This window comes from Rhea americana, unplaced genomic scaffold (assembly GCF_003343005.1).
Source record: "Rhea americana isolate MKP2758 unplaced genomic scaffold, rheAme1 scaffold_134, whole genome shotgun sequence".
In the NCBI taxonomy this organism is placed as follows: domain Eukaryota; kingdom Metazoa; phylum Chordata; class Aves; order Rheiformes; family Rheidae; genus Rhea; species Rhea americana.
In genome coordinates this window covers 1287173-1312291 of record NW_028185417.1, presented here as the reverse complement: position 1 = coordinate 1312291, position 25119 = coordinate 1287173, and positions in this window count along the sequence as shown.

Here is a 25119-nt window from a genome sequence, read left to right as displayed (position 1 = left end):
CCAAACTCAGGATAAATCTGTTAAGTGGGATTTATAAACATTTAGAAATTGCAGAACTAAAGATGGAATAAGAATTGTTGGGAACCTTGATATTGAGGAGAATAAGAATATCATAATAGGTACTTACAAAAAGTCTTTTGTTAGGAAAGGCTTCTAAAAAACGCATGAATACCTGTCTAGAGATTGGTAGCTACTTATATTCATCTCCATGTTTTTCAGTGTCTGCCATGTAACCTTTTTTTTTTTTTTTTTTTTTTTTTTTTTTTTTTTTTTTTTTGACCTAGAGAAGACCTGACTTTTGCAGCAGGTCAGTGCAGTTTGAAAGAGTTCTCTGAGGACATAGGCTAAAAGTGTAGTATGTACCTGCAGTCACCTCTCACTCTTCCCGCACACAGCAGATGTTTGTCTAATTGCACTTAATCTGAAATGTAAAGTGTCCAAAAAAATTGGTCATCCTTACTTTAGTCTGTTCTCTCAACCTTCCCTGGAGGTCCATCCAAAAGAGACCCTGAATGTTTGTAGTTTGTCAAGGATTCAATAATTGGCAGGAAAGAATGGCTTTGGGCACATACATCTCTTCCCTCCCTCCCTCCCCAAACATTGTGATCTTGTTTAGCTTTGTACTGTCATGTCAGCTTCTTCTGTACTCRCTAGGGTTCAACTTGTATCTTGTGATGGTGCTGCAGAAGGTATTCTGGTCACCTTGAACACTTTCCACCCTTTCCTCATGCTGATTGCTGTTTCCATGGAAGTCTGTGATCTGTTTTATTCAAAGTATAATTTGTAGAATGTTTACTTAGAACAGAGGAGGGGAAAAAAAATTCTTCAAGGCAATGTGAAAGAAAATATACTCTAAATTTAAAAAACAACAACTCCCTCTAAACCTCAATCCCCTACTCTACCAAATCCCCAATTAATACCACCTCTGTTTAGGACAGAAGTGTTCAATGACAACACGAAGGTAGACATGTCAGGTCACAAACGCAGAACATGAAATATCTCCACTCTTGTTAATTACAACCTAGTCTTGCCAAAAAACAGATGGAACTGCTTTCTAAGCTTAGTGTGTGTGCCTSTGTGTGTGTGTGTACATATGTATGTCTGTCTTACAAATGGCTAATTCACATCAAACTTGGGATTYTAGTCAAGACAACAGCTTCACTGCCGGAACCAGCTTGTTTCTACACTCTTATCATTAGCAAAAGGAAAGAAGACTGCAATCAAGTTTCATTCAAGCCTGAAAGAAAAAGAATAAATCTTGTACTTACCAGTAACTGCCCACTATGCCATATTTGCCAATATGACAAACATATGGAGATTCACATACCCCGGGCCTGATTCTGCTTGAAATTTTGCAGCTAACTGTAGCATCTGCAGCTTGAGTAATGCAGCTAAAAACCRAAAGAACCTTTCCCCTTTCTCCTCCTCCTTGTTGTAGAGCTACAGGGTCAAACTTTGTTTATGCATAATGAGCAAAGAGATACATCTGTTTGTACTGTGATGTGCAATACCAGCTACAGTGGCTGGTACAGTCAGGAAAATCTCATATCCTTCCTAACTAAAGTAGACTATTGAAARGGTAGTGGGGCCTACCCCCATTCCTTCCATAACCCAAGTCATACCCAAAAACATTTTAAATACTTCAGGGAAATACTTCTAATCTTACATTAACTCTTTCARAAAGCCTTTTCTGTAGTTCATTATTAGGAAATGTCATGAATTYAGAGGGAGGAACAAAGCGGAACATGAAAGCTGGCCCCAGACAATAACATCAGTTAATTGAGACACTTACAAAACAGTGTCATATGTGTCATTGCATTTGACTTASCCCCAGAAACACCTCAGGAAAAATCTAAAATATTAATTTGATTTTTTTTCCCCCCARCTTGCAGCTACTTTGCAAGAGACCACCTTTCCTGTCCGTCGGAATGGGTATTGTTTAGAAGTATCCAGACAAATACTGTCTTCAGGACCACAGACATTGGGACACAGGCATTAAGCGAAAATTAAACAAAGCAATCCCAAATGCAACAGACTGAGTAGTTAAAGGCAGGAAGGCAACGTATTCTCTACCTTGCCCCAACTGGGTGACACTCTAATAGCTTTCTTATTCTGCTTTCTTCTGCTAAGAGACTGGAAGACATATGTCACTTTTCCACCTTAACTGTGCATTTTCTAGTTTGTTTGGATTTATGTCATAACCTTAATGGGATTTAAATGGAATTTTTATATGTGAATAATATTCTGCATTAATGCAAGAACTTTAGGTTGCTGTGCTACCAGCCTGATTTGCATAAAGGTTTTTAAATATGAAAGAAGAATAGCCAGGCTATTGTAAATGGTAAATGGCAAAAAATAAATAAAAATATATATACATATAAAAGAAAGAAAGCAAAAGAAGAACCAGCATAATAGTAAGAGGAGATGACCACCCCCTAAAACACAAGCCAAAGGGTTAATTCTCCAGCGCTTAGTTACAAGAGAAAAGCTTGGAGGTAGTGCCAGTCATGAACATTTAGTTATTGGAAGGTCAAGGAGGGATTAATTGTTGCAGTGAGCAGGCTGATGTCATAAGGTTTATACTTTCCCATAAAGTATTTTCTATTCCAGTGTACTTTCTGTAATCTATAATACATGTGTAACTTACAGGGTATTTGCACACATACATACACACATGCATATGTTGATGTATCTATTTCCTACAAGTATAGGCTATATCACAGATTTTTTGTGAATATCCATAAATAACTTAATGCCAATAAAGCATCAGTGTCTTTCTCTGAAAAATGTACTATTATGCAATTACGTATTATTTATATTTTATATGCAGTATGTTGTCCCCCTACTCAAAGCACTTGCCAAGCACTGGTTTACCGTTGGTATACTCTAAAAGAATACTCATCCTCTTTTGTTCTTTTGAAAGGGGGCACTGGGGCCAAAGAATTTAAGAGATTTGTCCTGATGAAAGGGTATTTTGTGGTAGAGCTGGGAATAGAACTGCAGCTCTTCTGACTCTTGGTCCTTTCCCTTAAACAAAGCATCGTCCTTGCTGATGTTCCAAGCCTTAATTGTGTGCGAGAAGCTCTGAGTTACTGATGTTGGTGCAGCCAGTGAACTTTCCTGCTGGCATGTTTTTCATTCTTGGTGTACTATTATTATTTTTAAATGAATTATGTATATAACATTGGTGTACAGACTACTCTGCATGTGAATAATAAAGCACTGTCTCTGCTCTGAGAAGCTGGCAGTCTAAGGGCTTGATCCAGTAAACACTTATTCCTGAGTGATTTGCTTAGCCTACTAACATAAGTAATCTGTTGATCTGGCCCCCAAACTAATTAGATAACTTGACAAATAAGAACAATAGGACATGCTGGGTAGTGAAGGAGAGAAGGAATGAGACACAACAGTACATAAAGATTTCGGAAGAAAGAGGATAAACACAAGCTGGTTTGGATTTGATCCACTTTTCAGTGGCAGTGTCTGTGTGGAAGTGCTTTAAATGCTCGAGCTTGGGCAGTCCAGTAGATTGAGTTAAACTGTGCTGTTTGCAAGCAATTAGCTCGTTCTCCAGGACAGGCCTGTGCTCAAGGAGAGGGAGGAAGATTTTTTGCAAATGAGCTAGTTCCCTAACTGTGGGGAACAGAACTGCAGCAATCAGGTGTACATAGGACCTTCGTCCGAAAAGAGCTTGACCAGGGGATACTCCTACTTTGGAGTTAAGTCCTGGGTCCTTTTAATGCAGAAGCAGAGTATACAGTGCTGGGACCATGGTCTTGTGCTCTTGCCCAGTGCTCATGGAGGGCAAGCGCTCAAGTACTGTATTTGAGTTTTGACATTTTATATATTAGTACAAGTTAGTTTAAAGCACTTTTTCAGGCTTGAGGGCTGACTAAGCTGCTGTTTGAACATGGTTAATTTGTGTTGGATATTAATATTTTGTTGAGGCTGTAAGATCCTGTGCATCACTGATGTAGGTGATGCTCAAAGCTGCAGAGGCCCCTGATGGCCCTGTTTGCTTTGGAGCTGAACTTGGGGGCCGCTATAAGCAGTAAAAAAAGCCCACACATTTTTGTCTGGAAGGTGACCCAGGGTAGATTATCAGCAAAGCTGGGACTATGAAGGGTGGAAGCACAGAAATACTGGTAACTGGCTTTGAAAATCCTTAGCTGATGGACTTCTTCGTAAGATACTGATTAGARGGACCATTGAAGCAGCTTCCTGGTCCCAGCCTCTGCTTGCATTTTCCAGAGGATCTGGGCTAAGGGACTCTGGAATAGAAAAGTCCACTCACAAGTGTGGACAAAATGCTTATCCAAAATGGTTATCCGTTTTTTGCCAGCTAGTGCTGTTTGAAGTGTGAGAAGGGTCACAGGTAGGTCAGGAATATGAGTGGTGTTTATTCAACAGATTAATACATTGGAAAAGAGTAGATATATTTCATTACCTTGATCTCAAAGGGAAAACTTTTCTTAAACACAGATACAGGTCAATTCTGTTCTTACTCTAACGGAGAGTAAGTGGGAAAACAAAATGAAGTGTGGAGAAATATCAAGGTATTATGCAAAATAAAATCCTCATTGTAAAAAGCCTCAACGCAAAGGCTTTTTGTCACCTTAATTTTTTTTCCTCTCATGTCTAGTACTTGTAAGAAAACATTTCTTTGTGCTTTCACCAAATGAAACTAAAGGATCACACTATGTTTCTATTTTCTTTCATTTTTTTTTTTAAAGGGGAAATATATATATATATATATATAAATCTGCAGGGATAAAAGTTTAATTATGTCTTAGTTGCTTGCTGTGATTTTGAAATCAGTACTTTAGTCTGAATAAGCACTTGGTGGGTTATGAAATGACATGATGAATATTTCTATTTCTCATGTTAAAATCTAGGTTCTGTAAGGTAATTGGCAATAATGGAGTTGACACTGGATTAACAGAGGTGACCTGAAGCTGGTATCAAAAAAGGGATTTTTTTTTTAAATAAATGAAGGAGTGAAATGTAAAAAAGAATCATACTGTGGAAGAAAATATACTTGTGACTGTAAGGATTCATCCACTCATGTTTTGCATGCCAATAGAACTGCAGATAAAGACATGTGAATAAGCTAAAACCCATTAAGCATTTTTTATCCCAGTATAATTTTATGAACACTAGGATGTTGGATTGTGTAGAAATATTGATTTCTATCAAAAGCGCACTGATACAGAAATAATTATTTAAAAACAGCTCATGTGACTAGATCAGTCCTCAGAATGACAGTCATCACTCCATGATGATAATTAGAGATGAAAGTGGAGGTCAACACAAAGGCCAGAGACTTTTGGACCATCGCAGCCAGAAGGACAGAAAGAAGGCAGGGAGCTGAGCAGGGCCTGCGATATTGCTTGGGGAYGGTGGTTAGACAGACACAATGGGGTCTGACATAGGCAATTTGGGTAGGAACTGTCTTGGTGAGTGTTGATGGAGCTCACTTTTTGGTAGAGAAGGGATTGATGGAAGGGTCTGCCTCRCCTCTAGGGCAGTTGTCATTTCCTGGAATAACGGGTAGTGCAGATAGGGCCTGTTGTTTAGACTATATGTGCATGTGTTTTTAACATATCATAAGTTTGTATTGTTCCCAGGTAAGCCAAATACTGCAGAATGCCTCCACTTGTACTGGCAAATCCGCCGGTTAATTAACAGGTCTTTTTTGAGTGCAAATTTTCACAATATGTTTTATTAAGGATGCTTCTGGGCTTATGAAAAAACACTTACATTATCTCCCTTGTAGATACTCTCCTCAGAGAGACAAAAATAGGAATGAGCATGTTCAGAATGATCTCTCTACCCTGAGGGATGGTACTTCCATGTCAAGAATCAGATAATTTCTTTTCCCATGAGTTCCTTGCCCCCTCTCAGCAATGGACATAACTAGAAATGTTTTTCAAAGAGAGAAATAATCTCTGTGGTTGCAGAGTTTAAGAAACCTATGGAGGCTGTGTGAATCAGACATCAGCATCGTCACTGCCCTGTAAGGATGGGAATTATCTGTACCATGCACTGAAAGTCTTGTTCCAGCTCCAGAAAAAAATTGGAGCAATACACAGGCTTCCCACGTGTAAATATTTGCCTTGCCTCCAATTCTTGGTCAGAGTAACTGGCATTTGGCACACAGCTCTCTATTTGTTTGTTCCTTCATGTCATATAGGTTGACTCAGACTGGGAAATGCTGAAGATTGAAGGTTGTGAGACTAACTTATGACCAGAAAGCTTTTAGAACTTAACTTCCTGCTGAGTAATACTGATATATGAAGAATCAATTGTGCTAACCGCTTTAGGGAAAAATATCTAGTCACTACCTCAAAGCATTTTCCGTTTTCATGGGTGTAGAATCTTTCTTGAAAAAACWGAAGGAGAAAACAGGAGGGGGAGCAAGATATTTACAATATAAAAAGCATTTGTTGGGAGAAGAGTTGTTTGCTCATCATGGTAAGTACTGTAGTACTTTTCTCAGATCTCTGTAACTGTTTTGTAACACAAACAAATTCAACTTCAGATCAGTCTTCTTTAGATGGAAACCAGTTTGTAATGTCCTATGTGTCTGATCTCCAGTCTCTTTATATAAAAAGATTTTTGTGTTGCATCTTCTGTTTTGATCTTTAGGATTTACTGTCAACCATTTAACTAATGACTGTGTATAAGCAATGTTGCACACTGCTCATGGTGATTCTTATGAGATACTGTTAGAATGGTGTCTACGTACCATCCTAGCACCATAAGCAATGTAATAGGTGACAATGGGAATATCCCAAATGTTATTTTATTCAGATATTTTTATTAAGATATTTTTATTAACATTAGTTAATTAAGATCATTTTTATTTACTAGTGTTTTACAGTAACATAGCTTTTTATGGACTGGTTTGGAGAAGAACAATCATATGATAGCAATGAAAAGAGTAGAAACAGAAGAGTGTTATGGGGTTCCAAAATCACTTGACTGCTAGAGTAAAATTATAGATTTAGCTCATCCACTGTGCACAGTGACTTCAGTCAAACAATGATAATCTATGCCATCTGGGGATTTCTTACTTGTTGGTAGCCTTTTATTTGGGGATTGTGCTTTTGCATATTTAGCTATCGTGTGTTTAGGGAACCATCTGTATGGGAGGATGCATAAACTGGGTAAAGAGCAAGATAATAACTCGATAATGGTCATGGGAGAGGGAATCACAGAGGGTCAGAGAACATTTTTCTGCTCTCATGCTTCTTCTCTCAGCATCCTTTTGTAGTTCTTTGCCTCCTTGCTGATTTCTCCAGTTAATCTGGAGGTTTATAATGTCTACTTTAGTGCTGACTAAGGGCTAGTAACAGGATGTTCTGTGTGCTTGTGGAGTCTGAATGAATCTTGGGATTCGATGAAGAATTATTATAACAATGATAAAGAAATATCATGAATTATATATTCAGCATAGTTCATGGGTCAGCCTAAAAAATACARTTCTCTTTTTCATCATTTGCTCTAGCTGCTCTTAGAAGGGTCTTAACATGGAAAAAAAAAACCCTTTCAGTTGGCCAGTAGGTTATGGTCAGATTTCTTTCTCATTTATTATTTCATTGCCATACAGAATGATGGAATTATTGTCAACTCGTTCACATTGACTCCTTCTACTTCGTCTGCTCTGTGTCTGCATTTTTGACATGCTGTATGGTCTCCATGTCTAACACTTTGGTCAAACTGTGGACTTGTGAATAATGGAGTTTTGAATATTTTTTATGAATTCACTGATTACACTATGACCTTAAAAATGGATATATTGAGAATATAGACATGAGAATGGATACATTGAGAATGTAAATGCAAAGATAAAGGAAAAGCATAGCTATTTGGACACCAASGAATGGAGAGACATTCTTTGTAGAGTATATTTGATAGTTTGATTTGAGTATGAATTGCTTCAACAGAGGATATTCCTACCTGATTACTCTAAATTGGTGCTGAACTCAGTCAGAGAAATTGCTTTCCCTTGGGTTAGTAGATATGGTGGTGATTAAAGAAGAACTTTTAATAAGGACTCAGTTCAGGCCTGAACTGATGTAGGAAGTACGGAAGTAAGGTATGCTGAATATTAATCTGTTTAGCCCCTCCACCAAGGTCAGGTTAACTAAATTCTTGTGCCTCTCTTATCATTTTGGCATGGCTTCGATTCAAGAWAAGATGATTCCTTGTGGTTTACAATCAGTTTTAATTCTGATATTTTACTTCTCTGAAAAAAAGTGCAACTAGAGTGTATATGAAACCTCATGGGTCAGAATGAGAAAAAACATTCAGACAAAATCTGAGAGTTTGATGCAGGTTTTGTACAGCTTTAGTTAAAACTTCATAGTACACGGGACTATAAAGTTTAATCAAGAATTGCTCTGGATCAGGGGATTTTTTTATAAATATAACCAATAGGAGAATGTTGCTTTTTAAACTGAAATAATAGTAAAATGGATATTGACAGATGTCATGTTTTATGTTTGAATTATGGTAACTCAGTATCAAAGGGAGAAGCCTTATGTTGTTGATCAAAATTAACCAAGGAAGACATCACTTATCCAAATTCCTAGAAGTCAGTTATGTGACTTCCTACAATCATATCAAGTAATGTTACAGAAAGCTGAGCTCTGTGACTCTCTCTGACTGTTGCAGACCTGTTTGATGTTAGTGGGCAACCTGCCAAAGTTTCTTTTCTATGTGCCAAGATGATAATTATTGACACTTTGTAGGTTTGACCTACGAAGATAGATCTTGGGTTTCAAGGAATTAACATCAATATTTTTTCCACAGTTGTAAACTGGAAATGTTGCTATGGGAAAGAAATCTGGAAATTCTTGTGGAGCATATTCCTGGACATATGATGACTAGAGCACATTAAGAAAGTTAACCTTAGGCAGACAAAATAACAGTAGTTCTGTAGATGCCTGGAATGGAAATCAGGCAGAACTATTTGAAGAGAATAAATCTGGTGAGGAGGAGTGGAAGTGGGTGAGGAAACTTTTGTGATATGTGCAATGTTATCTTTTAGGATTGTAGGTGCATTACAAGTCAAAACTAGAGTGCAGGAAGGGCCTGAGGAGCTCTGCCCYTCCCAAGCCAGCCCCAGAGCTGCAATAAGGAGTCTGTAGCTGTCACTGTCTGCGCTTTTTATAAGGTTTACAAGGTTTTTATACCACATTTGTCTATTGATGGTGTTTTACCACTAATCTYGTCTTTTTCTCACAGTCTCATGAGCCAGATTAATTTGTTTTTGTAGATGAGATTTTCAGGGTGAAGGAAGGATGTCTCACACAGCAAGTAGATTTTAAACCTGGCTGTGAAGGGGTGAAAGTTCCTAGTCATTTTGACCCCTTTTGGATGTGAATTTTTGCACTGAGATTAGAAGTTATGCTAGGCTCCTCTCCTGCGTACATGTGCATTCACACTGAGAGTGACAGCTTCACTAAGGAGTGTGGAGGTTTGCAGATTGCTATTGAAGTTCATACTCAGACAGCCACAGGCTACAGTGATCATGATTTCTCTCTCGCTTTGTTATTTCTTCAAATACTTGCACAGGGTTATCACATCTTGCCCTTGCTCACTGCTTTGTCAAGCTCACTGTGTTTAATTTTTCTAAATCTTTTCTCATGTATCACAATGCAAGTGCCTCTTGTAATGCTAACAAGTAATTCCATAAAAAAGTAGACCTAACAAAGCTTTATTTCCTACAGATTTTTGTTTTGTGTGTGGATCTGCTGGTTTCTAGTAAAAATTGAGCTCCTATTTCAGTCTCTTTCTTGGTAGGACTTCAAGAAGACCTCTCTCTACTTAGCTGCCATGAATGCAATATCTTTGGAACTTTTATGCACTTTTCAAATGTGTTTGAAGTTGCTCAATGAGCTTAAAAACTACCGGGGAGGGGAAACAGACTGACCGACAGAGGGCTGAAGAGAGACAGTGAGTTGTGTAAGTCTCCTTTTTTAGGAAATTCATTAAAAAGACACAGGGAAAAATTTATATGACAGCTGTTCCATAATTAGAGCTCCCTCTGCCTGTCTTTCTCTCCATACAATACATCTTAAAGTTCTAATATGGGTTCAACTTCATTGCAGTATTAACTTGAGTAGCCCCACTGAAGCTGTATCCTTTCAGGGCAGTTGAGCTCAAAGCCCTGACCAGTGAACGTGAAAGGCTTCATTTAAATAATTTACGACTCCACGTTTTAAGACAAGCTGAAGCTGGTGATGATTTACCCCAGAAAATGCATCTTAACCTGCAGCAGCTCAGGAGTCGACTGTCACACAGCTCAGATGCCTGTGCAGTGCAATGGGGAAGGTCGGCTAGGGACAGTGACCCTAGCAGCATCCCAAGTTGAGACCGTCCCTGCACATTAGCCAGAGCTYGACTCTGCAGCAGCACCCCAGCAGCTCTGCTCGTGTGCTGTCAGCAGGAGTGTTTGTATTAGCAGCACAGGATAGTCGAGTCTTTACTGCTTTATGAGCTGGAAGGTCAGCTACACTTGAGCTTCAATCTACCATCCCCTGCCCTCCATTAAGTTAGCTGCCTGGAGCTTAAAGCACAGTTTAATCTGTGATAGAAACTTATGGGAGTCTGCTCAGGGGCAACACTCAAGCTATACCTCAAACTAATTCGAAAATCCCCATGAGACAGCAGGGGTTTCTTAAGGAAGATACCATTATGCCAAGAATGTGTCTATGCAGCYAGAGCAGCTCTCCCTAGTGCCATTGCAGGATGATGGAAAATTCGTAGGACCGGCCCTGACTCAGGGATGTTTATGATGAGAGGAAACTGGCTTCCTGAAAACAATCATACACACTGTTTTTTAAATTAAAAATTAAATTCAAATTCAAACATACTTAATAATAACAGCAATTGTTTTACTGTCATTTAAAAGCCCTGCTCACCAGTGCTGTGGTAGGTGCTGTCTGAAGCCATGACAAAAGGAAAACCTCTAAGTAGACAAGGGTGAGAGAAAAGCAGTAATGCCATCRCTGCAGAAAGGAGGCCCAAGGGGACAAAACGCTATGACAGTAGCACCTGTTTGGCTCTGGGCTGGGCCCAGAGATGTGACTAGACTAGCCCCTTGAATGGCCTCTTGCCCAGGCTGGTGGGAGGTCTGCTGCCTCCTTAGTCAGGAGGCGGTAAGGAACAATTTCTCAAACCCCCTCTCAGCTATTTGCTGCCACACATTCCTCTGTAGTCAGGGTGACACTTACCAGGCTGGTTTAGGTCCTTGGTGATGATTTAACTARCCCATTTGACTTTGTACCAGTACGAGGGAAGAGTTAGCACCCGATCTGATAAAGCTGAGGAACAATTTGAGAAGGTGCTCTCTGCCCTGCTCCTGGGATGACATGGGCCAGTCATGGCAGTGGGGGGCACTCAGTGTTGTCCTGCTCTCCTGGGAGCTCCTGCTCTCCTGGAAGCTCCCAGGTGATTTGAATGCTGGGAGATGGGGCTCCATCTCCCAGAAGGAGGAATTTCGGTGCAAAATTTTGGCACTGAATTAAGGTGCCCCAGATGACAGAAAATGTGTACGACAGCCAGGGGGCACAGCCATGTCCCTTGAATTTCTCAGAATTGCCTTCCACGAGAAGGCCTTCACCACCTTGCTATCCATCACACCTCCTGCTCCTCTTTCCGTTAGGCGTTACCTCTCTCCTTTAAAATGCTCTGGCTRAGTTCTCCATGGCCAGAGTAACAAAATATTTCTGCTCCTAAGTCCTTTCTACATTCCTGACTTTGCACCAAGTTCAGTGGGAGGTCAGGAGCCTGATGAAGAGGCAGAGCTATTTCATGGGATTGAGAACTTAGTGTTTGTGAGTTTGCATCAACCATAATAAAATCTGTAGTGTGGTTATTCAACATACGCCACATTGCCATACTGTTCTCGTTAAAGTAATTAAAAGTCTTTGCACATTAAACAAACAAACAAATAAAAAAAAGGTGCTAATCAGCTGTATTTCAAAAAATTTGAAAGTAAAGATGACACTGTCTGGATGGTTTGGAATTGTCAAACCTGTTCTATTATATGTCTGTAGCAGCAGGATATAATAAAGGTAAAGATTTAAGGCAATTTTGACACCTTAAAGCAGAACTGTTAGCACTGCACAGACTTTCAAATCCAAAGAGGATTCAGCCTGCTCACTTACTGCCTTCCACATCTTCAAAGGGACCGTGGCTCTTTTTTAATCTTTTTGCTTTGCTGTGAAGCCATAGGAAGTTATTGACTTTACAGTCAGTTTTAGTACACAATCAAGCAAAAAAAAAAAAAAAAAAAAAAAAAAAAATACTGGTGTACTCTGAGGCTGTGAGTTCAAATTCTCATTTCTTTGTGTCACTCCCCTCCCTGTGCCAAGACAGAATTTGAAAGTGCAGAAAGAAATGGTGTGCTGTTTTGTTTTTTGACTCTCTTGTTGAGCCAAAATTCTCTGAAGATTTTCATGGAGGCCTTTGTTACCTTAAAGCTCTTCCAAATGTAGTTGGAATATACTTTCCACAGTAATGTTGCTTAATTATAATTAAATATAGTTTGAATTCTGGATCTGTATGGAATGACTCACAGAAAGACATCATTCTTCTTGGAACAGCTCTGTAATACGTGGAGACTGGCTGGTTTCCATGGAGTTTATATTTGCTTGCTGGTCAGTGTTTGGACCAAGCACTGCCCTCTTTCCTTTCAGACTAAGTGTAAGAGCACTTACATCTCTCCTTACTTAATAATAACAAAATAAGCTATTAGAATTAATGCTTAAATCACCAACCAGCTTGGCAAAATTTGGAGAGTTGAGGCCATATGTTGTTCACAAGAATTTTTCCTGAGCTCTGAAAGTATATACCTCAATTCAGTTTCATTGGGATTAAGAACTCAAGCTTGTCTGGGCATCAGAAAGAGCCAGAAGGTAAACAGGAGCAGAAAATCATGAAGCCAGGAAGTGCTGGGACTGTGGTCCCGAGGAAGTGCTCCTAGCACCCTCTCTGCTGGCAGCAGGCCTGGGATAGAGGCTCAAGAAGGTGCTTCCCAACATGCGATCCTCAGAGAGTAGAGGGATGAAGGACTTTAGGTACATCCTTGATACATTTATGGGAAATAAGCTATCACCAATAGATCCCAAAACAAACTGCTTGAGAGTCAGGAATTCAGTTTTGCAACCTGGTCCAATCTGACCATATCTCTGCAATCAGCTAGCCTGCGTTCTGCAGCTCCTAGGGTGGAACTGGACTAACTTTACCTCAGGAACATGCATAGCCTTATTTTTTTTCAGTTGTATGAGATGCCACAAGGGGCCCAGAGGAAGGAGTTCGACTTGATGTTTTCTCACTCTCATATTTGACCTAGTCTTAGTTTCTGAATGGTTCCATGCAGGAACCTTTGAAAGCTATTCCTAAATGGTCAGAATTGCTGCCTGAATTGGCAGAGGCATTTGATGAAGTCYAAATAACAAGACATAAAGATTAAGTTAAGTTAACTCAATTTGAAGGCATAATAAGGTCCTAAAATATAGCAAGGATGACAAATAGTTTTGGAAACCCCCATTTGGGGATTTCTAATTTGAAATCTTTAGAAGAGGCTTGATTTTCAAGATGGGCTAAGAACTCTTGGAAGATTTATTTAGTCAGGAGCTTAAGAATGAAGACACTTAAAAGCCCCTTATTTTTTTGAAAGCCTTGAACTACAGTTTTACATTTACATTACCACATTTACAAACTGTGTGCTGGATAACAGGGAGTTACTCAGTACTATGTTATCTAGGTCGTATTTAGAGTTTGTTTTCTCTATTTAGAGGTAAGAACCAACAACATTAATTACAGTTCCAAATGCTTCTAATTTTGGAAGGCCTGTGAATGCCGGTTTAAAACTATACGAATGAAGGACTGTAAATATGTTCAAGGAATAAAAGTATTAGTACCTAACTGAGCCAATGCACTAGATAACATAGGAGAAAAATCATAATAAAATCAAAGAATATCTTTCTCTGTAATGGAAAGGAGGCACTTGGAAAGCACAGTCACTTGCAGAATCTACTGGTGATAGATAGCTCTATTCTTACGGCCTGAAATTATACTCTGCCCTCTATAAAAATGAAGAAAACTCCTACCCTGTTGCAAGAAGACAGACCTTTTTTCTACTATTTTGAAAAAAGAGAACAGTTAAGCACTGTGAAAGAAAAGTTTTAAAGAGAAAGTTTCATACACAGCCGACTTGGGCAAAAGGACTTGCTGTCCTCTCAAGGGCCTTTGCAATCTTATTTTTTGGGATTCTGTAACACGCCAGGAGAAATTCAGAGTAAGGAGTTCAGTTAGACCTTTTGTCTTCTCTGTCTTGCAAATTTTCACCTGTTAAATGTGTGAGTCTCATAGGAGTATATTCATAAGGAGGATTTCAATGAGAACAGAATAGCGYTTTGGGTTATGGGTTTAAGGAGATTGCATTTAGTGAGCTGCAAATTAAACAGTTTGCCTTATGAGAAAGAAGGTAATCAAAAATACTGTGTTAAATGTCACCAGGATGGATGTAGTCTCAATCTGAATAGGGTGGAAAGCAGTAGAGCTCTGCTATTGCCACCATATCAGGTGACAGGMAGCACAAGTGTGAAAGTTACTGAGCTCTACTAACAGAAGTTAGAGTACAGTCTCCTTTCTCCCACAGTAAATACTTACTTGCTTACTTCTGTTTCCATAGTTTTCTTGTAGTCCAAGACATGATTTTATCCAACATACGGAACCTCTGCATCTTGACTTGGGATATCTGGGATCTCTGAAATCCAGTTGTCCAAAAAATTAAGTCACTTTTCTCCCTTCCTGGAGGCAGCAGGAGCTGGGAGTCTGATATGATATGCTTGTGTTTGGATTTCTGGTAGTTCAATTTGTAGGTCAAAATTTCATGAGTCTTTGCCATCCCATTAAGAAAGGATACCATATGTGTGCTTCTGCGCTTGTTCTCTGTCGGCCTCACGTAGCATTCCTGSTGATCTTCTCAATTGCAGCCATACAGTTATCCCCCTGCACTACCCGCTCTGGGGCAAGTTCTTCAAATGTGCGTCTACTCCTGGAATTCCAGTTTGTGGCTTTAACTATTCAGAGAGAGACTGGGGGATGATCAATGTAGTTCAGTTAAGGCATTAGCAGCCTCATCTCTGACAGCCATTGTCAGACACTGTCCTGCGTGTCTAACGCGGGTCTGTTCATAGTTTTGATATCAGCATTCTGGGCAGATTTTTGTGCTAARTCACCTTTCTTCACTGGTGCCTACTTATACTGCAGCAAATAAAAAGGCTTATATTAGTGTAATGGGCAAGCGATTCTCTTTATGTCCTACCTTCCCAATATAATTTTCTGAGTGAATTAAATGGATGGACTAGTAGAGCTGGCCATGAGACAGACACATGCTTTGGGGAAGCTATCCCACAGAGGGAACCTTATTCTGCCAAATATTTCAGTGTTTTGTGATATTGACTAAGTGAGGTCAATGAAATAACTTTCAGCAGTGACTATAAGCAATATTTGAACATAAGGCACCAGAGGTAAAAGATGGAGTAAGCCAGCAGATAACCTGACCAAAATCCTCYGTACAGTCGATAGAATAAGCCTCAGTGAGGCACAGGCCTGGTTACCATGTAAAATCTGTGGGAGCAAAGCACCTTTGGGCACTAGCCTTGGATGCTGGCCCCAGGTTACTAGCAGCTGCACAAACAGGGAGCAGCAAGTCAGTCCTTCCTCTGAGCAGCTTACAAGGATAAGCAAAGAAACAACAGATGGACAGGCAGATGGAGGAACACCAGGAAACACAGAAAATATTAGTCAGCATCATAGGCAGTGACCTCAGCATACCAGAAGTCTAAATGTTGTCGTCTTTCRCAGGCACCACAGAAAAGGAGGGCTTTAAGGAGCATTTTAAAGGAAGATAATGAATTAGTTTTGTAGATACTTACAGAGAGTTGCTCCTGAGCATCTGGGATAGCAGAAAGCAAAGCACAAGTGTGTTTGTTTGAAGATTCAATCTGAGAACCATGCAGGCTGACCAGCAGGAGCTCTAATGTGTGCGAGCCTCTTAAGAGGCTTATTCTTGGTGMAGAGTAAGAGATGGTAGAAGAGGGAGGGCTAGATCACGATGCACCTTCCTCTAAAAATGAAAGAGATGATCTTTAAGGCAGCAGTGTGGATAGGTATGAGTGAGCAAAAGGCTATATCTGTGAGAGCAAAGGAGCAGGAAGATACATTTTTTGGAAATAAAGAAAAGGGAAGGAATGGAAACAGAAGGGAAATGAAGGGAAGGGAAGAGATAGGAAGAGAAGGGAAGGGAAGGGAAGGGAAGGGAAGGGAAGGGAAGGCAAGGCAAGGGAAGGCAAGGGAAGGCAAGGGAAGGCAAGGGAAGGCAAGGGAAGGTAAAGCAAGGCAAGGCCATGTCATAAGCACCACTGATGAAAAAGCTGTTCCTTAGGTCGGTGGAACCCACTGGATGGTTTAATGGTAAGATTCAGTCTGAGTCCCACCAAACTAAGAGACTGCATGGGGAGCTGCTGTGTGGATGGACCACCTGAACATCTCAGTATTTCTTCTGGTACGACTGTTTCAGAGCTTGATGTTGCTCTGTTATTTTAATGAGAAGAGAAATCAAGGAAGTGGATTGCCTTATAGCCATATATAACCTAGCCAGAYTTAATGTTGTGTTTGAGTGCAAGAAAGAAAAAGAGCTCAGAGACACTGTCACAATCTGTAGGTTTCCTCAAAACAAGGCCTGGCCACTGGCTGACAAAGTATCAGAAGTCTTGGAGAAGGTGAGTAACTGAGCATTTCTGAGGGAGTGACAGGTGATGTTGAAAGAGACCTAGAAATAATAGAAGGCAAGTGCAGCATATGGTGAATCTTGGGTGAAGAAGGTGAGTAAGTGGGCAATGAAAGGGACAGAAAGGTCATTGCTTAGAAGCTAGTTAGTGAGGAAGGATGCAGGAGACTGCTGGATGGGGAAAAGAGAAACAAACAGGAGTCATAATTAGAAGGGAAAAGTGATGAAGGTAGTGGAAACACAGAGGGAAAGGAGGGAAAAGGACAGTGGCAGCCCRGTTCAAAGCAGATGGAACAGAAAAGGGAAAACAGTTGGAAATGGAAAGAAGAAGAGAGGATCTCGGCTAAGATTAAAGTAGGAGAGGCTTTTGGCAGAAGTGACATTATACACAAAAACATTTCTGTTTGTGTGAGAGCCAGGATCTGGAGGGACCGAAATACAGAGATAGGGAAGCTGAGGTAGATTTAGCAATCCGGAGACAGCAGTGATTGAGGGTGGGAAGAGAGAAGGGCAATGGATGTGAGATAAGGAATGACAGAATGGCAAAAAATAATAATAGAGATAGTACATGAGAGAGTGAGGAGGGAGGGTAGGCAAGAACTACGGATGCATATGTGGGCAGGCAATTAAACCAGCACATCTTTTGGTTCAGTTTCAGTTTGGATTCAGTGGCAACGGAAATCGTTCTGGTTTGATACTGTGTTGAGCTCAATAACATTTCAAAATAGTTATGTAGGTTCAGCCCCTATTCAAGAAAAATGAAACATTCAAAAAAATTTCTAGTTTTAGTTCAGTTCAGCTTCCTGGAGGTAAAATCTTGATATGCTGCTCAAAGAAGCTGGTGGGAGTTAGAGAAGGGTGGTGATGATATGAATGGGGAAATGGAGGCAATAGAGGGAGAAGGGATAAAAAGGGAAAGGAGAGGAGGAGGTGGCTAAAGTGACATCCAAGTGTGGTAGTAAATAGATTGGGTTAAAAAAAGGAAGAAAATGAAAAAGCCTTAAAAAAAAAAAGAAAAGGGAAGCTTGGGAAGACCCAAGATGAATAACACTTGGAAAAAATCCCATTCACAAAGAGTGCAAGGARTGTGTCTGCCTTTTATACAGACAAGCAAAATGTGAAACAATGGAGCTGAAAATTAAGAGTGAGAATAGAAGAGAACAAAAAAAGCAAATGTCATCACATATAGAGTCACAAAGGTAAAAGTGGCAGAGCTGCTAGTTCAAGCAAGTGCAGACTCTTATTTTTACATATTTTGTAATTTAATATAACCTAATGATGTCTCAAACTCAAAACAATTCAGGTAATTCAAAGCTAATCCTTTGAAGACTGCGGGAATACRGTATATACATACGTTCTCCCAAGCATTCATTTGGCAGGATGCCTAGAAAACGCTGGTGTTCTGTGAATGCTCACATGTAACAGTGTGCTGCCAAAATTTCAACAAGATGGCCTGTCACGAATTTGCCATTGAATTGATGACACACCTAGTTGGCAGGCAAGAGTGTTTGAAAAAAAGAACTTCTTTTCCACAGGGAATTCTGACTCCCCTCCTCAAACCCCAAGCCCAACAACTTTTACTCAGATTTTCTCACAACTTAAGCAAGCAAATAAACAAAAATTTGAACTAAGAGCTGAAATGTTTTGGCATTTTGAAAAGTGATTTCTGTTTATATTTTTAGCTTTTTATTAGTACATATGGATATGAGTGATTTTCCCTCTCTTCTCCTGAAACATGTGATGAAGGAAAGTCAAAGGGCAGGGCTGGACACCTACAGTCTACTGTTTCAGGTTTTTGACTTATTCTTTTTGCATACTCTTATGAAAATTATTATTTAAGAGTTCAGATATCCACCTGAATTATGGCCACTGAGTAAGTTCTGTAAGTCCTGTGCTTCAGAGGCAGGGGAGGTGGATGACAAGACAGTAGAGGGTTGTATAGGGCAAGAGAGAAGCCAGCTCTTGAAGGAGGGAAAGAGAACTTGTAGAGGGGTTGTAAATTCTTTCCAATCTGAAATCTGTAGGGTTTGATCTCGTGAGATATTTTGAGCCAGTGGCTAAGTCTGGCGTGTCAGAAATCTTCATTACACCAGGCAGAGATTTACGAGTTCAGTTGAATTTTGACGTATATTAGAAAAAAAATACTGTGTATGGTTGATTTGACTGGGCTGTCATAGTGGAACAAAAGCTGCTTTACTCATCCTGGCTTTAGAAAGGTAAGAAAGTTGTAKAGCTTCCTAGCTCCTTCACTTTGTTTGCTCCTTTTATTTGTTAAAGCCCTTGGCACAAGGCAGACACCTGTCAGTGGGTCCTTTGCAGAAAAGGAAAGAAGTATCTGAAAAATACCCTAAAGGGCAGGCCTGTAGGAGGATGGTCTGATAACTGTTCCAGCATTGGTTTAGGGAGCTCCAAAGGACATAGCGCTGGTGGACATCTCTCTCCGGTAAGTCAGAGGTGGAGAAGTAATAAGTTAGGCGCTGCAGTTTCGAAATATAGTAAAAGAGCTGTGTTCAACCTCCAAACTGTAGAGTTAACACTTCTGAAGGGTAATGTAAATACTTTGAGGAGACTCCACAGAGCTTAGTGGATTCAAGACTGAGAAGCTATTCATATTTTCATATTATAAATAATGTAGAATATTTAACAACTCCTTAATATTGATGTTGGTGGCACACTGGTAAGTAATACTTAGCAAGTCAATGAGAATAATGTCAGGCAAAGARGTAGAAATCTTTTATCACAGATATATAATAATATTTTGCTATCAACATTGAGGGCTCTTACTGGCCTCTAGAAGGCATGTTATTTGATATATTGATTTGCTCAGGATTAGTGTCAAGTAGTATTATTGTCTTGTATCTCTACATATACTTCTGCAAGTAGATGTGTTAATAAGATATTATGTTGTATTGTTTAAAAATGTATAGAGATGACATCTGGTCCAGCTGCTGTKTGGGCCAGTAAATGTTGTATTACTTTATTTATCTCATTTCAGGACATGCTTGCTATTTGAATTTGGGGCTAGTTGTGTGTTTGAGAATGGAAAGGTTTAGCTGTCTAGAAATTTTCTCTTGGATTTGAGCTATGTGATGACATTCTGGAAATGTTCTTTTTCTGTGATGATGTTACATCCARTGATTTTGATAATATTTTCTCCAATTTAATTGCAACATAATTAACCTTTGCATTTTAAGATACTATCACTATCACATTTAACAGAAATGTTAAATTCTTCTATAGCACAGGTAAATATTTTTAGGATTGTAGGATTACATTTTAGAAAGGTAAGAGCATATACATTTGCATGTAACAGACATCAKATAACATAACAGACTTAGCTGTGTGTAGGTGCATGGGGACCCATCCTTCCTGTGAGTCTATCCCTTCTTAAAATGGAAAAGCAATGAGGGCCAAAGAGTATCAGCTGAAAGGGGAATCAAGGAGCTGGGTCCTGTTTACTGCAGAGCTACTGAGCAGGGTTAAGTCATTTAATCTGTTCCCCATCTCTTTTGTTGCCACCTTATTCAGTTCAACTGTAAATTGAAGCAACTATGTCCTCCTATGTGTTTCTACAAAGTATATCACAACAGGATCCCTGTCTCAGTTAAGGCCTCTAGGCACTATCATAATATAGATAATTAAATATACCTCATGTTTTTAAATTGTTTCCAATCAAATTTTGTGTTGAAGAACTTCGTTCTGAGTTCAGACTGTGTGGGATAATAATTACTTATAATTATACTTGGTATGATTCCTACAGAAGACAGGAGTTTATGTTGGTGTCACAGCACTCATTAAGTAGCTTTGTATTAACTTTTATGAGTGTTTTAGAGAAATGGTGATCTGGAAAGTAAATAGAAAATCTACATTTTAAGACTGGAGATTTTGATATTAGGTCAGCTCTCTTGCCAGGGCAGGGATGTAACGTGAAATTCAGGTGGCACATATTACATGTGAGCTATCTCTGCCAGCAAACCACCTTACTATCAAAACCTTCTCTACCCCAAAGTAAAACTGAGTTTAAACTTCAGAAAGGACCATGATAATTTTTCGTGCCTCTCCACAGGGATAGATTGTACCAATAACAATAAAGAACCTTTATTAGTAGATATAGACGCTGCAAAACATCAGCAGGCTATGATTGCTTTTATAGGACAAYAGTGATCAAGTACTTTCTCTAATTACAGTCATGATGGCAACCTGAGATCAGCCAAATATGCTGAGATTTGGCCAGGATGCTTTTTTGTTACTAGCTCTACCTTAGTGTAGGGCCAGCACCAAACTGAAGCCCCTGCTCAGCCTGTCCATACATTTCAAAGCATCGTAGAAAGGCCAAAATCATAYGAAAAGTTAGGGCTGTTACAAAGACAGCTACAGTCCTATACAGACTCACACTGCACTCACAGCTGTGCAGGAATAAAAATGTAAGATTTTCTACCCATGTGTAATAGAAAGAAGCCAGTTATGCTTCACTAAGGGGCAAGCAGGTAAAACCTTCCACGTTTAGATTTTACTCACTGAATTTAGAGCTCCATTCTCTGTTTTACACTGCTGTTTTTTTTTTTTTAACAATAAAATGTAAATTGTTCTTGTTGCAAACTGACACCATCTCTACTAGGTGCCTTTTGCATGAAGATTGTATAATAGAGCATCTAGGTTTGAAAACTAAGTTAACTTATCTAAGAATATTTTGTGGTAGTACAAATGTGTTCTCCAGGCAGTGAATGTGCAAAGTCCTGACTCAATAGGGCTGCAGAAGATCATTATGAAAGAAGATCGTATGAACCACACATACCCAACAGAGGACAAATTGACTCCAAACTAAGGCTGATGGAATATTTTATTCTTTGCAAATCAACTGCCTTGAAGGAAGATATTCAAACTTATATAAGGACAGAAAAGAATTGAGATGTTTATTATCCACTGTTCCTCTCAAGAGAACATAGGCAATGGAAGGCAGTGAATGTCACTCACTATCAGATAAAGAGTAGATGGAGAAAACTCCTCCTCTGTGGATGTTTTGCCCACATGAAACCAAGAACCAAGATCCTGTCCTTCCCTGTTAGTGTAAGCTGGATTGTTGTTGAAATGAARGTGCAGTGCTCTGAGTGCAAGGTACACAGCCCCAGCACGAGGCAGGATTCAGCTGTGCGTATCTCACGCATGGTGTGTGAGGCATAATGGTCTAAACAGAGGAGTGGATAAACAAATGAAAAGCCCAGCAAGCCAAATCTGGCCCAGGACAAGAGTATGTGATTGAGAATCTGCTAAGAACTGGGGAATAGAAATAAGAAACTAATTTTCATTCAGCTGCAAATAATAACATCTATATCCTCAGGATGCAGCCCAGCTGGTGTTACAGTCCTTAGTCCAGTCTGTTTCAGATGTGCAGGCAGGAAGAGAAAGAGGAAGAAAAAATCCAGCTATCTAAAGTGTGTGGAAACTCTGAAAATGCCTGAGCAGGCAAGCACATGGTCCTCAGATATTGCTGGGTGTGCAATTGCTAACGAAAACTTTACTTCATGGATTGCTAAGAACTACAGATTTCCAATCCAAATGTGTACAAGAAAGGCTATATGCTGACTTGCAAAACTGCCAGTCATACTCAATTGCTAATGAGAAAAAGAGAGCTAAGGCTCCAAGCTAAGGCCCTCAGCCCCTTTGTCTTTCTCCTTATTGCAAGTATTTTATCTGGAAATGAAAGTGCCACTTATCTGCATCTAAGAGTTGCAGAAGAGTCCTTTGGACTCAGACTTATGCAAGATAATCAGACAAYGTTGACTCTTCTCTCCTCATCCTTTAGACTTCGGGCCATCAGGAATGCTTCCATTTTCTAACAGTTGGGTTTTTGAATAGAGAAGGAAGGAGAAGGTGACATTGCTAGTAAGCCCATGGCTTGCAGGAGTGGAAAGGATTTCATTGTTTTCTCAGCTTATTTTAATTTCTTAAGAAAAGATTCGCTTTGCAAATTGCATGACTTTTTTGGAGACCCTATCCTTGCAGTTTTCTTTTTATTTGTGCTTGAAGAACGTGCCCTTTACTGTGATTAAAGAGTAATTGGATTCATTTTGAATTGTTGTAAATGGTATGGCATTCTTTCCATGGAGTTTCTTGTTCTGCAATTACATTTCTGCAGCACTATCTAGCAGCCATGAAAGTTTGTCTGTGTTTTCTTCTTCTGCCATACAGTTCTCTAATCTGTCTGGAACACAAATAGATCAAGAAGTGCAGCTTTGTAGATTGTATCAAATGCTCTTGTATGTTGCTTTTAATTGTTGGGTCATTCTTGGATACATAGGGTTGACATACATCTCTGTAAGAATTATTTCCAGAAAATATGTACTGTGCACAGTCAGAGGGGTGTTCTCTTTCTTCCTTTTAAGTTCAAATTTCATAATTAGAACAAGATGAACAATAGCATCCTCTCACAGAAGAATAAAGATGTGCTCAACTCCCTTTCTACTGCCTTTGAAAGATGAATAAATGGGTATTTTCTGCAGCCTTGCTTAAGCTTCTGTTCCTCTTCACACCTTGCTCCATTTTTGAGCATTTCAATAGGGATGCGTGAACTGCTTAGATAAGAGCCAACTCCAGAAAGAACTTCAAAAGAAAAAGACAGGGCCAGGCAGCCCGGAGAATTCCTTTGGAACACAAAATGCAGGTATAGTTGGTATAACGTACAGCCCTTGTTTTGTTATAATTTTACTTTTAATGTGCAGCCATCTTCCCTCCTTGCTTCCTCCTGCTCTCCCGCCCTTCTCGCCCTTGCCTCCTTTCCCTTCTTCTTCTTCCTCCCTTCCCTCCAGGAGGGCCTGTGATGCAGTCAGATGATCGTGCATCTATGACAGTGAAGCTGTTTCCCTTCTATTTCGCATCTATACATTTTGAGAGAAATAAGAATTTGCACATTACTTATGCTGTTGTTTCTGTTCTGTGGCATGGGGGATTTAGCTGAGTGACTCTCATTGCTATTAATGGGATTTGTTCAGCTAAAATCTTATGCAAGCCAAGCCTTTTCAAAAGAGAGAATTCCTTTAGAAGTACAGGTAGACCTGGTAAAAGATTCTTTTGATGAGATATAAGGCAAGATCTTAGGGCATATCTAACAATTAAAGAACCTGAACAACTTTTCACAAGTTAAAAGTGTTAATCTCRCTATTATAGCTATATTTCCATTTGACTAATTACTTCCTGCTGTGTAAAATTCTTCCTGTAATTTCACTTAAAGGTATTTTTCATGCTTGTCTAGAATGACTGTGCAATGTTATTGCATGATTTTAAAGTTTAGCTCCTCAGTTACCAGAAAAAATATTTGCCAAGTAAATATTTCTTATGAAAATTGTCATTATCCATCAAGTGATTTACTCCATGAGTAGTGTTTGCAGAACTATGCAGCTGGTTGATTACTACGAACCCCTCCCCCTTCCAATAAATTAGATGAGAAAAAGGTAAAAATTAATTGAGATAATGTATATGTTGGATAATATTTGTCCAGCTGTCATTTGAAGGCTATCACCTTTCATTTTGGTGGGCTTACGTACAGGCAAAGCAATCCCTATATAAACAATTCTGAGTTTATCCTGTGATCTGCCATCCTTAGCTGAAAAATGCTGTATAAATGACCATTATTATTATTGTAAATCAAACCCTATTTTCATTTGGAGTAAAATATATAATGGCATTTAAACAAGCAAATCAGTGAGGCTGGAGATGAATTGAGTGCCATGTGGTTTGCTGTGTTCTCTCTGAGATAAAACCTCGGTTGTCCCGAGTCTGGGAATAAGAGCCTGTCCTGTTAGAGGCAAGTATTTGCCTGATCTTTTTGTAAAGCACCTAAGTTATTCTAAATTTAGAGATCATTACAGGGAAGTTAGCAGCTTTGTTACAATGAACAATGTTTACACCCATCACACCCCTGAAGATTTTTTTTTGAGATATTTATTGCCCATAATGGAAAGATTGAACTAAACTTTTTTTTTTTTCCAGATAAAAAGAAAAAAAAATCCAAATGAACAGGAGAAACACCAAAGATTTCACTTACTTTTCACATGGTTGCTTTCCAAGTTAGGTCTTACTAATCATCTTTGACAAAACAAGACATTGTCACACAGCACTCTCAGAATGGTTATTTTAGGAATCCCACCTATCGGGATCCTCCTCATTTAATAGACTAGTCAAAAAATATGTCTATTAAGTGTGTGTAGTATCTTGTGTACTTGTCTTTCATGGGAGAAATTCATGTGACACATCGTTAGCCTGCTATTCTTATTGGGAGGGATCAGAAGTTTCATGTCGGCCAATGGATT